Genomic DNA, 14,392 nt, shown 5'->3' with positions numbered 1-14,392 from the left:
GTACTGCAGAAACAGCTGCGCCTGTTTTTTTTTCATAAATGTTATAAAGCACTGGTGAATAGGCTTATTGTAACACTCATAACTCTCAGTCATCTGGCTGCCACTGGACCTGAATATGAATCACATGGCTGTTCCGTACACCCGCCTCGAATTTTCTTAATACCTCATGGGAGAAGAGCAATAGTTAAAAAAAAAAAAAAATCCACCATTGTATTCTCAATAATTCATACATTTCAAAATGACATTTTTAGATTGTTCTGACATTCTTAAATGCAATGCTCCTCTTCGTCTTATTCATTCACGGGCAGACTAATAAGATCCTAATCATAAGATGCTGCATGTGAAACTCAACACAGGCGGAAAGCTGCTGTCTCTGTGGCCAGGCACATGCCAAGCAGAGCATATGGAGGGAAGACAAAAAGGGAGGCGAAAGAGTGAATGAATTAAAGACATGTGGATATGTAAAGTGGGTGAGGAGATAAAGCTTTAAGGAGAGAGTGGAAAGACATAGAAGGGGATGAGATGAAGGAGAAATGGGGTGCAGAGGAGGGAGTGAAGAGCACTAGTAAGTGAGTGAGAGAGAGACAGAGAGAGAGAGAGAGAGAGAGAGAGGTTATAGCCTGGACTCTGACCCAGATTATAAATATGGTCTCTGACAACCTGATCTGACCATGCCTCTGTGTGGTCTTCCTTTCTTTCCATTCGCTATGGATGCATGGCGACCACACGCCTCTCCTCTCAGCACTCTGTGCAGTCACTTGACGAGTCAGAGCACGTTCACTTAATGCAACATTAAAATGACGAGAAGCTCGAGGTCAGAGCGTCACGAGATTCTCTTGCTGCGTTCTCAAGAACCACATAGCGCCTTTCAGCATATGCATGCACTCATCAAACACGGATGACACCTCAGGCCTGGAGACGGGGCCGGTAAAAGTAATTGCATTATACCGTATGTAGCTGCTTTACAACAGAGTTTTGTCATTCTAAAGTGTTATGAATAGAAACATTTTTCATGCAGGAAGAAAAATTGTGTAATTCAAAGAAGTAGGCAGAAAATGTACCAGCAAGAGAACACTGGGTGCAAGCTGAAGTCTTTGGCAGGGGTTGTTGGCATTCGCTTTTTGCTTTTGCTGGTTTGTTGGCAATGCCTATGCCTGTTTGGTTATTTTATGGCCAAGCAGGAGCTATAACTAAGCCAATTCCTTTAGAGGAAGAAATCGAGATTTTCAGTGTTTGGCAGGGTTAATGGGATTATTTTTTTAATAACCAGTATTAATAATTCATAATAAAATCATATGAAATAGAAGTCATATGACTATGTCTGTTGTAAAGCTGCAATTCTAATTATTATTTTTATTCACCAAGTCAAAAAAAGGTCTTTTTAGGATGGCAAAGTGTCGGTGTACATTTCTTGAATTTATAACCTGCCAGCCTGGATAAACATGAGCATACACACACACACAAACGCCTCCAGTACTGTGTGTTGAGATTGTTGGGAGTTAGGTGACAGATACTGAGAATGCTTGGACCTAAATTAAGCCCACTGCTTCATCAAAAACATCCTGCCTTCCTGCCTGGACTAAGATTGTAGTGACTTCTTATGGGGGGCACAGGTAAACTAGTAGGAATAGGAATTTAGCATTCAGTAATTTTCTGTGAATAATAAATGCACATATTCTTTTATTACAATTTCTCTGAAAATGAAAAAAATATATATATTTTTTTAATTTAGTAATATATCTTACTGGTACTTATAAGTATTACCTTGCACATTGGTTCAGTTTGTTATGGCACAGTTACAATAATTGTACATTTTAAACAATTATAGTTATTTTCTGGTAAGTTGCAATATCTCTTTAAATTCTGCTTTGTCTATATTGAAGGAAGAAACTGCATCACATGGGTGAATTCCTCAAACACAGTGTACTGCATAGATTCCATAATGTAAATGATTACATAGGGCTTAGGCTATTCATGCATTGACACATACATACACAGAGATAACAGATGTAAAAAGAGCAGAAGTGGAGCGTAACAAAGTCTTTTCAGTGCCACCATAAGCCTGTAATTTCAAGCTACAGAAAGAGAGTTTTACATGCAAAATATAACAAGCTCATAAAACATGATGCTCTGTATGAGTTCAATTACCCACACACTATATATAGTTAGAGCAGCTACAACATGAGGCGAAGATCTGATGTAATAATTAAGAAATAATTTTCAATTTACAGTGAACACTTTTTAGACAAGTAGATTTAGATGTATCACATATGTTTACTTAAGTACAGTAAGTTGAAAAGCTTGACCTTTACTTTAAATGCAGCACTCTTCCTAAAGGGTTTGAGTGGTTCTTTCCATATGCTCATTGGAAAAGGGAACATATTCACCTGCATGTACAGTATGACCCATGTACAGTAACAGAGAGCAAAAAAAAAAATTGAGTGGGAGCAGGGAGCACGGGAGGCAAAGGAAGCCAGGAGGGAGGAGGAGAGCTCTGCACCACTCTGCTCCAGCTCCACTTCCACTGGTGACCCCATGGTTGTAAATCTGAGAGTAGAAGACCATTCCTGACTTCTTATGTTTTTTGGGGGGTTTTTTTCTTCCTTTTTACTTTCCGACGCTGCACATATCACTGACAAGAAGTGACTGTCAGTGTTTAATGTGGGCTCATTATATCCTTTTGGCAAGTCATGGGCAGATGTTAATCTGTTTGACAAGTGAGTTCAGAAGGTGAAATCTCAGTGTTTGGTTACAGATGTTTTGGACTTTTTCATAGTAAGTATGAAATTAAACAGATATAGCCTGGCTAGCATGACAACAAATGTCACTTTTCATCTCTTCGTGTTAACAGACAACTTAATTAAGCTATTCCACCGCCTCGACATTCAGTTCAGTGAGGAGAGCTACACTGCTAAAACAAGAATTAAGCCATTTTTACTCTTGCTCATTAGGCATGCACATTTTCTTATTTACACCCACTCCAAAGCTTTCTGTGTGACAGCTGCCAGAGAAGAAAAAGAAAGAAAAGAGGTGAGAACGGAGTAGAATCTCGCTAATGCAGTCAACTTCCAGGAAAACTAGACTGTGACCAGTTAATTATCTTGATGTCTGCAACACACCACATCCCCCTGAGCCCGAGCCAGCCAGATCACACAAAGAACAAGACAGTTGTCCTGGTGCTCACAAGCTAAAGAAAATAAAATTTGGTTGAGGCCAGCCAGAGTTTTTTCATACAGCCCCACCACTGGCTTTGAGTGGATTGACGTGAGGTTGAAACGACTCCCAAAGTTACACTAAAGGTATTAGTATCTGCAGCAATGTTACAGTGCCTTGCCAAAATCTACCCAAATAAGTCCTCGTAATATAGCAGTCAGAATAAAATACTGTTGGCTTCTAGATTTGCAGCCAACATACAAATTTGATGTTTGCCTGCCTGATTGTCTGAAACATGAGACAAAGAGGGAAAAAAAAAAAGCGCCATAAAAGTAGCCCACATTTCCAAAAATTTAATGAGTGGCTGTTTTGGTTAAGAATTGTATTTGGGCATGGTGCTCTACCTGTCTAAATGAACTGTATCAGCATTTCTTAAATGGAGTCATAGTCTCTTCTGGGTTGGTAATATTGTGTTTTGTCTTATTATTTTCTATTGACCCATAGATCCCTGTGCAACAATCAAATTATATATTCTGACGTCTACAATCTTCGATCATTTTTCCATCTTTCCCAGACAGTTTTAACACTGGAATTGTAGGCTCTACTCTTCATGTAAATGCTCTTATTTTGATAACAAAGGACATGCCTACAGCTACGTCACAACTCTTAATATATGCTAACTGCTCACAGGCATGAGTTGGACACAGCCAAGCTCACAGCAACACCTCAGCAGGCGACTGAAAACAACACCTGGAAAGTTGCATGAGATTCAAAGTAAAATATTTAAAAGCTGATTTTCCTCAGCATTTGCTTTATTCTGTCTCACCGAGATCTTGCAAAGATCATTTGTGATTTTTGCAGCCACAAGTGATTTAATACGTGGCTACTCTCCAGAGAAACGACGGTGCATTTTATGACCTTTGTTGAGTTATTTTACCATAAATTGAGATAATGTTTAACATTCAATAGAAAGTTTTAGAAAAAGCATGAGGAAAAGAAGTCATTTGTAATACCTATGCACTTAGTTCCACTAAGAATAAAAATGGTCTTCAGATGTTTCAGTTGCTGCTGCTGTCAGACTACAGGATATGCTATCAGCCCCATAATCACCCAAAACAACAGACGTAGGGAGCAAAAATGAGCCTCGGCCACGACAATTACTCGTTTAATTCCTTGTATTGTGCCATAGCCGAAGTCAGCTGACACAGGATCTGGGAAACATTCTCAACGCCCCAACAAATAGACTTGTGTTCCAGGATGTTCTGGCCCTCTCTCGCCCCGTTTGACAGCTGACAAATGTGGCATGTTCTGTAATGTTAAATATATAAAATAAAGTGCATAATCAGATATAATCATGGAGGAACATCCTGCACACCAAGTGCAACTTAGATTTCAATTGGTTGAGCTTATTGAGATTGATGCAGAGCCTGGAAGTTAGCTGGTGCCAACTTCAGAGGAATTAAAATCCCTCAAGGCATTGACGTATTTGCAGTTAAGTTAGTTAAGTTGGAGGTTTGATTTTATTTGACCTATGCTTGTAGCGGTGGCTCTGAATTGGAGTATTATATCTGAGAAAATACAGTCACTGGTAAAATCTGCAAGCATTCTTCAGACAAAAGTGCAAACGCACACAAATAACGTGAGGAATGGTTGAATTTGTGTTAATTATTCCTGGAGGGAGTGCTTACTGTATAAAAGGGTGCTTATTCAAGCTTTTGACATTTTAAATAATGAAATTAAGTCACCCAGGTTCTTTAATAGCTTTTTAGACACAGACTATGTTAGCTCAGCTCACAGCATTACAGCAGGTTAATATGGATGGGTGGAGGATGGCGGGGTGGAGACGGATGAGGGGAATTTGGGTGCACTGACAAAGTTGAGCGGAGTTTATCCATCATCCATGACCCCCACCACCATCCTCCCATACGGCCTTGGGAACATGGAGATGTTTATTCTGTTATGTACATGTGCCTTTATAACAAGTTGATTTATGAAACATCTGTAGCTGTTGCTAAGGCTCTGCTGGCAGGATAAGCAATTAATTGCTTGTTTGCATTAATTTTAGTCTCTATCGCCTGCGTTGATGTTGCCTTGAGATGTCTTTATCCTCCCAATGCTTAATACAACCAGAGGCTATTTGACAATTAAGCGCACAGAGAGTTTGAAATGCGTGAGTAAACTGATAGAGATGAGAGATCGGGCTATGATGCAGGTATTCAATGCTGTATCAATATTTCAGAAACTGAACAGACTCACAAGTGTTGTAGCTCCACTTAAAGGCATCAGTATGCTTCAAGCGAGGTTGAACAGCATCTGAAACCTTTGAGGAGAGACTATCTGAGTGTGTGCAGTTATCCCCATTTGTAGAATTGTGTCGTGTCCTTCGCTGTGACAGCGGGCATTTCACCCTGAATTCAAATGTAGCCAGCGGGAACAGGCATAAACACTTTTGCCTTCAGATGTTTTCTAGTTAGTTTGAAACATACTGAACATATTTAGGAATAGTACAACATTTCAGGAAGAAGGCTTATTTGATTTTCATCAAAGAGGAAAAGATTGATGCCACTTTGTGTATGTACAATTAATATGTACAGTAGCTGGAGCTAGCAGCCAGTTAGCTTAGCTTTGCACAGACTGGAAATGGAGAAAGGTTAAGGTAACAAAATCCGTCTATGAGCACCTCCAAAGATCGTGGATAAATACATTCGATCTCATCTCTGCAATTGGTACAAAAACCAAAATGTAAAAACATCATGTTTTGGTTTTACTGGGATTATGTGCTAGACTATTTTTGCCTGACAACCTCACAGTGACAAAGAGACACCAGGAAATTACTGTGCCTGGCCAACAAATAGCACCACTGTGAAACCACAAACTGGCATATTTACACATCTGTGTTTGTTCGGATTGAACTAATGAGATATAACATGTTAAACAGTGCGTTTTAGAGATTCTTTAGAGGTTGATTTCGTTAACTTTGCACATAAGCTAGGCACGCTGTTTTCCCTCCATTTACACTTGTTATGCTTAAATAAGAGGCTGTTGTATGCTAAGCTAATAGGCTGTTTTATGCTGAACTAAGAGGCTGTTTTATGCTAAGCTAAGAGACTGTTTCATGCTAAACTAAGAGGCTGTTTTATGCTGAGCTAAGAGGCTGTTTTATGCTAAACTAAGAGGCTGTTTTATGCTGAGCTAAGAGGCTGTTTTATGCTAAACTAAGAGGCTGTTTTATGCTGAGCTAAGAGGCTGTTTTATGCTAAACTAAGAGGCTGTTTTATGCTAAGCTAAGAGACTGTTTTATGCTAAACTAAGAGGCTGTTTTATGCTGAGCTAAGAGGCTGTTTTATACTAAACTAAGAGGCTGTTTTATGCTAAGCTAAGAGGCTGTTTGCGGTAGCTTCATTTTACCTGACAAATACGAGAGCGGTATTGATTGTCTTGTCTAAATCTCAACAAGAAAGAAATGAAGCATATTTTCCAAAATGTTGAACTATTCCTTTTAAGAATTATTTTCATGTGAGCAGTTGATTTCACAAGTGACGACATGATAGAAAGAATTTGTCACCATCAATCTGGCATTAAAAAAAAAAATGTATGTATACAGTGTTCCTGCATGTAGTCATACTGTTTGTGGTACATATTGTTTACATTCACACATGCCCAAAAATAACTCATCCTGTATGCAGAGGAGATGAGCAAATATAAAAATAGCCAAGTATGACAAGAAAACACAAGAGTCATGAAGGAAGAAAAATAAAACACTGTCAACCCAAATAACAGTGTCGTAAAAACACATCTGAATATTTGGGATGCAGATGTAACAGATCTTTCCAAAACTGTTGGTTTTGGAGTCAGACGGGCGCTGCACCGCTGTTCTTATGCCCAAGGAATGAGAAGGAAGTTCCAAGAAGGCACACTGCTGGGCTTAAGGTCGCTTCGGGCCTGCCTGTCACATTGTGGCTCCTATCACTCTGCTGCCAGCATAGAACAGCTCTTCATTCAACACCTTCAAAAAATATACTCCACACGCACACACAGGCGATGTATTCATGTCCACATCGGTTGCAAAGGTTACACTGACAAAACCAATGTAGATGCCGATATTTGACAGATCTGACAGCTGCACATGTGCTCTGCAGATCAACAATACTTGCATACAACACCAAACATTATCAAGGGTATGAAAACACATGCACACACCCCCACCCCACCCACACACACACACACACACACACACACACACACACAATCTCTCTTTCTTCTGAAAATCAACTATAGAAGGATCACGCTGCCCCCGTGACTGATGATTTTGCCAACATAAAGACTGAAAAAGCAGCAATTGATGTTTTCCAAGTGGCTTGAATAACTTCCACTGACAGTTTCGATAGAAGCGGAAAACCTCTTTTCTGTAATAGAAGAAGGTTTCGGGGAAGATGGGTTTTCCCTTTTTGAAATATCCTCAGAGCCAAGCTTGGCACAGAGGCCCTCTGGACTGGAGCATGTTGGCTCAGGCCAGACAATGGGACTTCAAGTGAGCCACAGCGAGTAGAAGAAAAGATCACAGCAACCATGAGGCTCTGCCGTGCCCCTGATTAGCTGAAAATCTTTACTTTATCCCCTTGTTAACTACAAATGTTACAGAGAAGTGTTGGGAATCAGCAGCTCACCTCTACCACTATCAGTTTTTTTATTTTATTTTAAACAACACCTTACTGAAATAGGCCTACCACGGCTCACCAGCAGCCCTCTTAGCTCACAAAAGAGCTGTGAAGAGGAGGGTGCGGGGAGTAAAATGGCTACCTTTCCATTTTGACTACTGAAGAGGTTGGAGAGATAAAACACTCAGCGCCGCAGGTTTGTTTGGTGAGTTTTGGCAATAGAGCTGCTTCTTTGGTTTGGCACAAAGATCATTTGCCAAACACCCGCTTTTCCTCACCCCTTACACACATACACACGTGAACACACACATTCACTTGCTGACTCAACACAATGGCATGACTGTATCTGCAGCATCAAACAGACATCTGCCAATCGCCCTGCGGAGCTCATTGTTACTCAACACAGGGCACACAAATGCTGAGCCGAGTTCAGCCTCCAACAGATTTTGCAATGCAAAGAGAAAGTGCCGATGAGGTCTGCCAACATGCATCGTTGACCCCAAAGCCAGAAAACAACTGGAAACTGACATGCCCTGGTTGATGGTGGGCAAGAGTAAGGGCAGAAGAGAGAAGGAATGACTTCTGAAAATATTTAGGCTGAACTCGACCTCAGGTAGTGCAGCACTTCTCAGCTATAAGGGTTGCATACTCATACTATAGAGGATAGTTTCTCATTACACAAACATCAGCACATTAAATATGAAACGGCCTGCTTGCTTATGTATATGCAAACATAATCACAAAGACAAACAGAGGGAGATGAGGCCCAGCTGCCGACTGAACTGAGTGCAGCCCGGTGCAGAAAAGTTCAACACCTGCGAGCAGTTTGACATTCCATATGAAAAGCAAACAGTGAGTAAAGCCGAGGTCAGAGTTAGAGGGTTAATGTGTCTGGCTGTGTGCATTTGTGTGCGCGTGTGCCACTGAGTATAGATTTGTGTGTACACTGTGCTGACCCCTAAGTCCTGAGATCTCATTTCAATATCCGCGTGACAGACGGAGACACACCTACCTACACCTATAGCTGAAACCCAGGAGTTTTATGCTGCGTTTATTTTGACCCTTCAGTCTTCTTACCACAGCCCTGTTATTTTATTTGTTTACAATTCCAGCATACGTCTGCCAGATCTTTTCAAAAGGAGCAACATGAATTTGCTTACTCCAGAGTTTATTTACTGATGCTGGAATCCATAATTGGATCTCTCACATCAAAGAGTTGGTGACAGGACCAGGCCTGCGTTGCACCAGTTTTTTGTAAATGTACCACTAAGAGTCTGAGTGAAGTTCTTCCTTTAACTTTTGAATAAGTTATAGCTAGTTATAAACCAGTGACTTACCATATTGTGTTACACCATTAAAACTTTAAGAATGTCTTGGCGATTTGAGACTTCAAATCAAAATTAATAATCTATGTAAAAATAAAGTCACTGTAGCATCACAAGCTGTAGAATAGCTTCCAAAAAAAGAACAGTTTAAGGGGGCCAAAGAGTATATTAAACTTAACTGCCAATACTTTGGAAATGTAGGTTTCACCATATTTTATGAGCAAATGTGGAGAGATATGTGTGTTTTTAAAGTTAGTAGTATTCATGCAGTTTAAAATGAGTGGGAAATATCAGATTACTCTAACCTAGCTGAGGTTATTCTGTCATTTTTTGCATTTCTACACAGGAGGCATTTCAGTCTTGCACATCTGATGGAACAGATGCGCTCCTATTTTAATCAATCCGGCTGTCTACACAGGCCACTTAATGGTGCTTTAAGTCTTCTTTCTTCTGTTTTACGCATATAACTACAGTGACTGTGTGTTGGGCTCTGAGCTCACACAATCCTGTGCCTGCTGTGCTCCTCTGCTAACAAGATACTCACGCTACACCAGCTCTGTTAACAGTTAATTCAGTTAGCTACACAAAAGTTACACCTGGCAGTTAGTGGGTGTAAATGTTTGTTAACAACTAATCTCTACCGCACATGAGAACTAGACTGTGTGATGCAACATATTATAATTTAGCAATGCGTAAATCTCTTAGTAAACACTGAATATTATAACTAGGCTAAGTTTGAACGACTCCGGAAGATCAATGAAGGCAGCGGACAGCAACAACTGCATCACATTAATTTGGGTTATTAGTAAGAGGGGGAATAACCGCTGCAGATATATGATAGCTGATTACACTCCTCTCTATTTACTCTACTCATACCAGAGCCAGGTCTCACAGGCTGATTGGCTAAAAGCAGGTCAGGAGGGTTCATTCTCATTTTTAAAGAGGGGTGCTGAAGGGATCCACACAGGGAAGGTCTGCTCCAGTTTTTCTTACCCTCTCCCTTTTGTCTGCAGTGTTTGCTCTGGATTTGAGTGGTTCTTTTGGTGTTGGAGAGCTGTCAGCCCACACCCTAATGACAGCCTCTGTTGGAGAGAGATTTGGGACTGTGCCGCCACTGGTAAGGGGGGGTCTAAACTAGTCTAATGGGTGTGCCCCTTTCACCTGTTGAGTCATGCCACCATGGTGTACTCATCACCATCATTTTTTTTGCTGTATATGCATTTAGTCGTTCAAAGAAGTTGTTGCATGCCATAAATCTTTGTGACAGGTGTATAGGACACATACAAACATATGAAACAGACATGGACGCATTTGTGCACAGTCACACAAACCTTCTGCTGACTCCTTCCCCCTCTATCATGGACCTATCTGTTAATGCCTAATTTACCACCACCCATATCCAAGGACATCTAAAGGTTCAGCTCAGTCTCAAACAGATAAAGAGAAGCTGTGGTGCGTGTCGTGCCGGTGGCCCCTTTCACCCGTTTCAATTCTCTGTCTTGGCATTACTCAGTACAACTTTGTCATCCACGGGCAGAGACTCACTGTAGTGGCACGTTTATCGCTATAGAGATGGATTCATGCAGCCATGAAAGAGCTGTTTTCATAAGATGAGCTACAGAGAAGAAACAAAGCTACTGGACTTAAAATGTCATCCTCTGTTCGACGCGTACTTCAAATACATATTCATGAAGCCGGTCTCACTTCTCCATTTGAAAAGTTACTTGATTAACTATTTTGAGAGTATTGCCTAATTCGGAGCAAGAGCAGAGAGATGTGCACCGACTTGCTGTAACTTAAAACCTAAGTATAAGCAGACTGACTGAAGTGAAACTCCTGTTTCAAAATGCCTCAATATTTACACTCAATAATACTTCCCATGTTTGATTAAAACCAGGACCTGAGCCTGTCTGGCCTCCCACACTCAACTGTTTCTAGAAACTACTGTAGCTACTCCACTTGGTCAAGCCAAAGTCAAGCTCTATTCCCTATACCCAGAATGACACTTGAAGCTGAAACATGCTTATCAGGAGGGCTGTTATAGCCTCTGCTGAAATTCAAATGACTTTGTCAGATAATGACGCACTATTATCAACATACAGTCATCAGTCACACAGAAGCTGCAGAAAGCCAGGTGACCAAGAGCAGAGACATTTGGTGGGGGGGAGGCAAATGACTCATCACAACTGGAGTGGATTTAGCTTTGATAAGGAAGTAAAAAAAAAAAAAAAAAAAAAATTTGTCATTCGTCCCTCATGACACCCTGAGGTGCCCAAACCGGAGGGGACCCGGCTTTGATGAAAAGGATTAATAAACCCTTCTCGTGTTAATTTGACCCGCGGTTCACCCTGATCCCCATCTTCTCTCTGTTCTCGGTTGGTCACAGCGAGGCTGGGTTTTGTTCAGCTGGGGCCTGAGGGAGTGATGTCGGCTGAGTAGCAGCCATGGGGGAAGCACACTGTCAGTCCTGTGATAGCCGTATGAGATTCCACATGCTCTGATGAGTAATTCCTCCCTCCCTTCTCCATCACCATGTGGTTCGTGGCCCTGAGTCATCGTCCACACTTTCCCTCACTCCCTCTCCCCTTGTCTATCTATCTATCTCTCTCTCTCTCTCTCTCTCTCTCTGTCTTTTTCTTTCCCTCGATGTGAAGAGGATTCTTCCTTCCTTCCTTCAGCAGCGACCGTCCCACAGGGAAACTCAACAGAATAGCCTCCCTCTGATGACTCATTCACCAACATCGAGAGCTCCACTCCACACCACCCGCTCTCCAGCCACGACAGCCCACCACACCACACCCAGGCCTAGATCCTAGTCTTCCATGGCCTGCTTGCCTTGATGTCTCTCTTTGTATCTGTGTGTTTGCCTGTATTGTTGCATGTCTTCTTGCCTGTCTTTGCCTGATTTTGTGTCTATCTGTCTGCATGGTTGCCATTTTCTATGTCTGTCTGTATGACTGCTGTCTTGTCAAAATATCTCATTGTTTACCTGTCTTCATACTCCCATCTGCCTGCCTCTATGTCTACCAGCCCGTACTGTATATCTTCATACTCTGAATTTGTTTAGTTCTAGCTTCTCTGCATGCCAGCCTGTCTTATTTGTCAGTCTACCTGCCTGTCTGCCTCTGTCTGTCTCCGTCTTTCAGCCCGTCCCCTGGCAATCAACTGCAAAGTCAAAATAACGAAGGACAAGGAGCATCGACTCCCTCGTCTGCATTTTAAACCACGAAGACTTGGCCAGAAAAATAATGACAACACAATTCACAAGTCTGTCAAAGGGAAAGATTGGTATTGTTAGTGAGAAATGCATTTCGTTCTGCCTGCGCAGTTCCCAGATAGAGTTGTTAGCATTTCCAACTTTGTGCTAATCTGCATCAGCAAACATGTTGTGAAACTTTTGATGATTTCAGCAGCTCCCCTGAGGATGTATCCTTCCATTCACGTGTTCTGCAATTCAATAAGCGCTGTGACTTTGACGGTCGGCCTAACTTGGGTTAAAATCTCTGACTGTAACCTACACTGACTTGTTCCCTGGCCCTGCAGTGCAACAGGTTGTTGACAATGAATCCCTACATGACGTTCAGAGATCCTCTACATGTTGCAACAGGAGATTTGTTGACCATTGCAAGAGCAATAAGGATTTTTAGGGGCATTATGACTGGGTTAATAAAACACAGCTGCCCCTAAAAGTCCCTCACTTTTCTTGCTGCCTTTTCTTTCTCTCTCCCTCCCTCCCTCCCTAGCTTAATCTTTGTATGTCTCATTCCAAACTTTTGAGATCAAACTACAACATTTTCTGGCTCCTCAAGTGCGATTTGGTGCATAACTTTGGTATCTGTTCAATCGCGGCTAAAGACATGTAACAACCTGGAGTGACCACAGCGTCTGAAGCATGACCTTTTTCAGGGGGGGCTGGGTCATATATTTCACAAAAAGCGAGCATGCTTTCCAGTATTTATGAATTGTATATTTATAATGGCAGAGTTTTATTGGGATTTGCAGTGACGTTTTTAAAGGGGGGTTGAATGAGTTCAGAGCAGAATTTCCAAGAAGGAGCGCTCTGTGTGTTCATTAGAAGTTCAGCTTTCACAGAAAAGGTAAACACAATCTGAAGCTTTTAGCTTAGCAGAGTCATCTATATGATGCTCACAATATCATACATGTGCCCTGATTGTTCTGGTCAATTTGAGAACAAAGCGAACCCGGTGACCCCAAAACAGAAATGTAGGAAAAGTCTATTTAAAGTAAGTCTACGACCCTGCATACAAATGGTGTGAGGAGAGAATATGAGACTGCCGTGCTGGAAAAAAAAAAAAAGATGTAAGCAACACAGTGCAGCAAGTGGCGAGATGAGTCTGATTGGGCTTTTTAAACAATGTGAAATGCCACTGAGAGAGGCTTGGCAGGCAGCAGCAGCCAGCACTGTTTAATATCACAACTTTAATCAGCACACTTGGTGACTATCCCAGAGCTCCCCGTAGCCACGCTGCTTATTCAAACCAGGCTCATTCCACCAAGCCTCCCTTACTAGGCCCTCAGCTCTCACTCTCGCACTGGCTTGTTCTCTCCTACAGCATATATGGAGAGCTTTTGGCTGGAGTGGTTTTATCTGCTTTCTGTGATGTGTCATTGCGCTTTAGTGGGCTACGTTGGAGGGACCCATCGATGAAAGCTGAGTGCATCCCGGCAGATCTGAGGTGCACTAGAAACATTTAATGTATTCTCTATATTTGATTTTAAATATATTTTATGATAACAATTTGATCACAAGGACATTAAAGAGTGTTTGAAATATTTTATACACGTAACATTGTTCATTAGCATAAAGATATCACCTGCAATCACATGGAATTTTATCCAAACCATAAATAGGCTTGACAAAATGTCAACTTTCCTGTAACTTCAGTCCACAGCAACTTATTACAGATGCAACACGAAATAGCAGGCTTGTAAAGACAAATGACCTGCCACTGATCTGTTATGCACAACCTACAAATAACTTATGATCAAGTGCTAACTTTTCAATAAATAAAATTGACAGAAAGATTAATGTGATGTCTTCCCACCTATTGTGATGTCAGGGGAGTCTGTTTCATTTACAGGGCTGTTTTAAGTGTGTTTTAATCATCACAGAGGTCTAGTGTCTTTAAAATAAAAATCCCATGCTTCAGCGAATGTCTTACCTATGTGTCAGTTGCAGCACGGAGATGCCACCATGGCCCTCCGCTCTATTAATTACATAAAGCATCTAGTGTC

This window comes from Seriola lalandi, unplaced genomic scaffold (genome assembly GCF_002814215.2).
Source record: "Seriola lalandi dorsalis isolate HSWRI2012SDOR001 ecotype SW California unplaced genomic scaffold, Sedor1 jcf7180002053069, whole genome shotgun sequence".
Lineage (NCBI taxonomy): Eukaryota > Metazoa > Chordata > Actinopteri > Carangiformes > Carangidae > Seriola > Seriola lalandi.
This window is presented reverse-complemented; position numbering follows the sequence as displayed.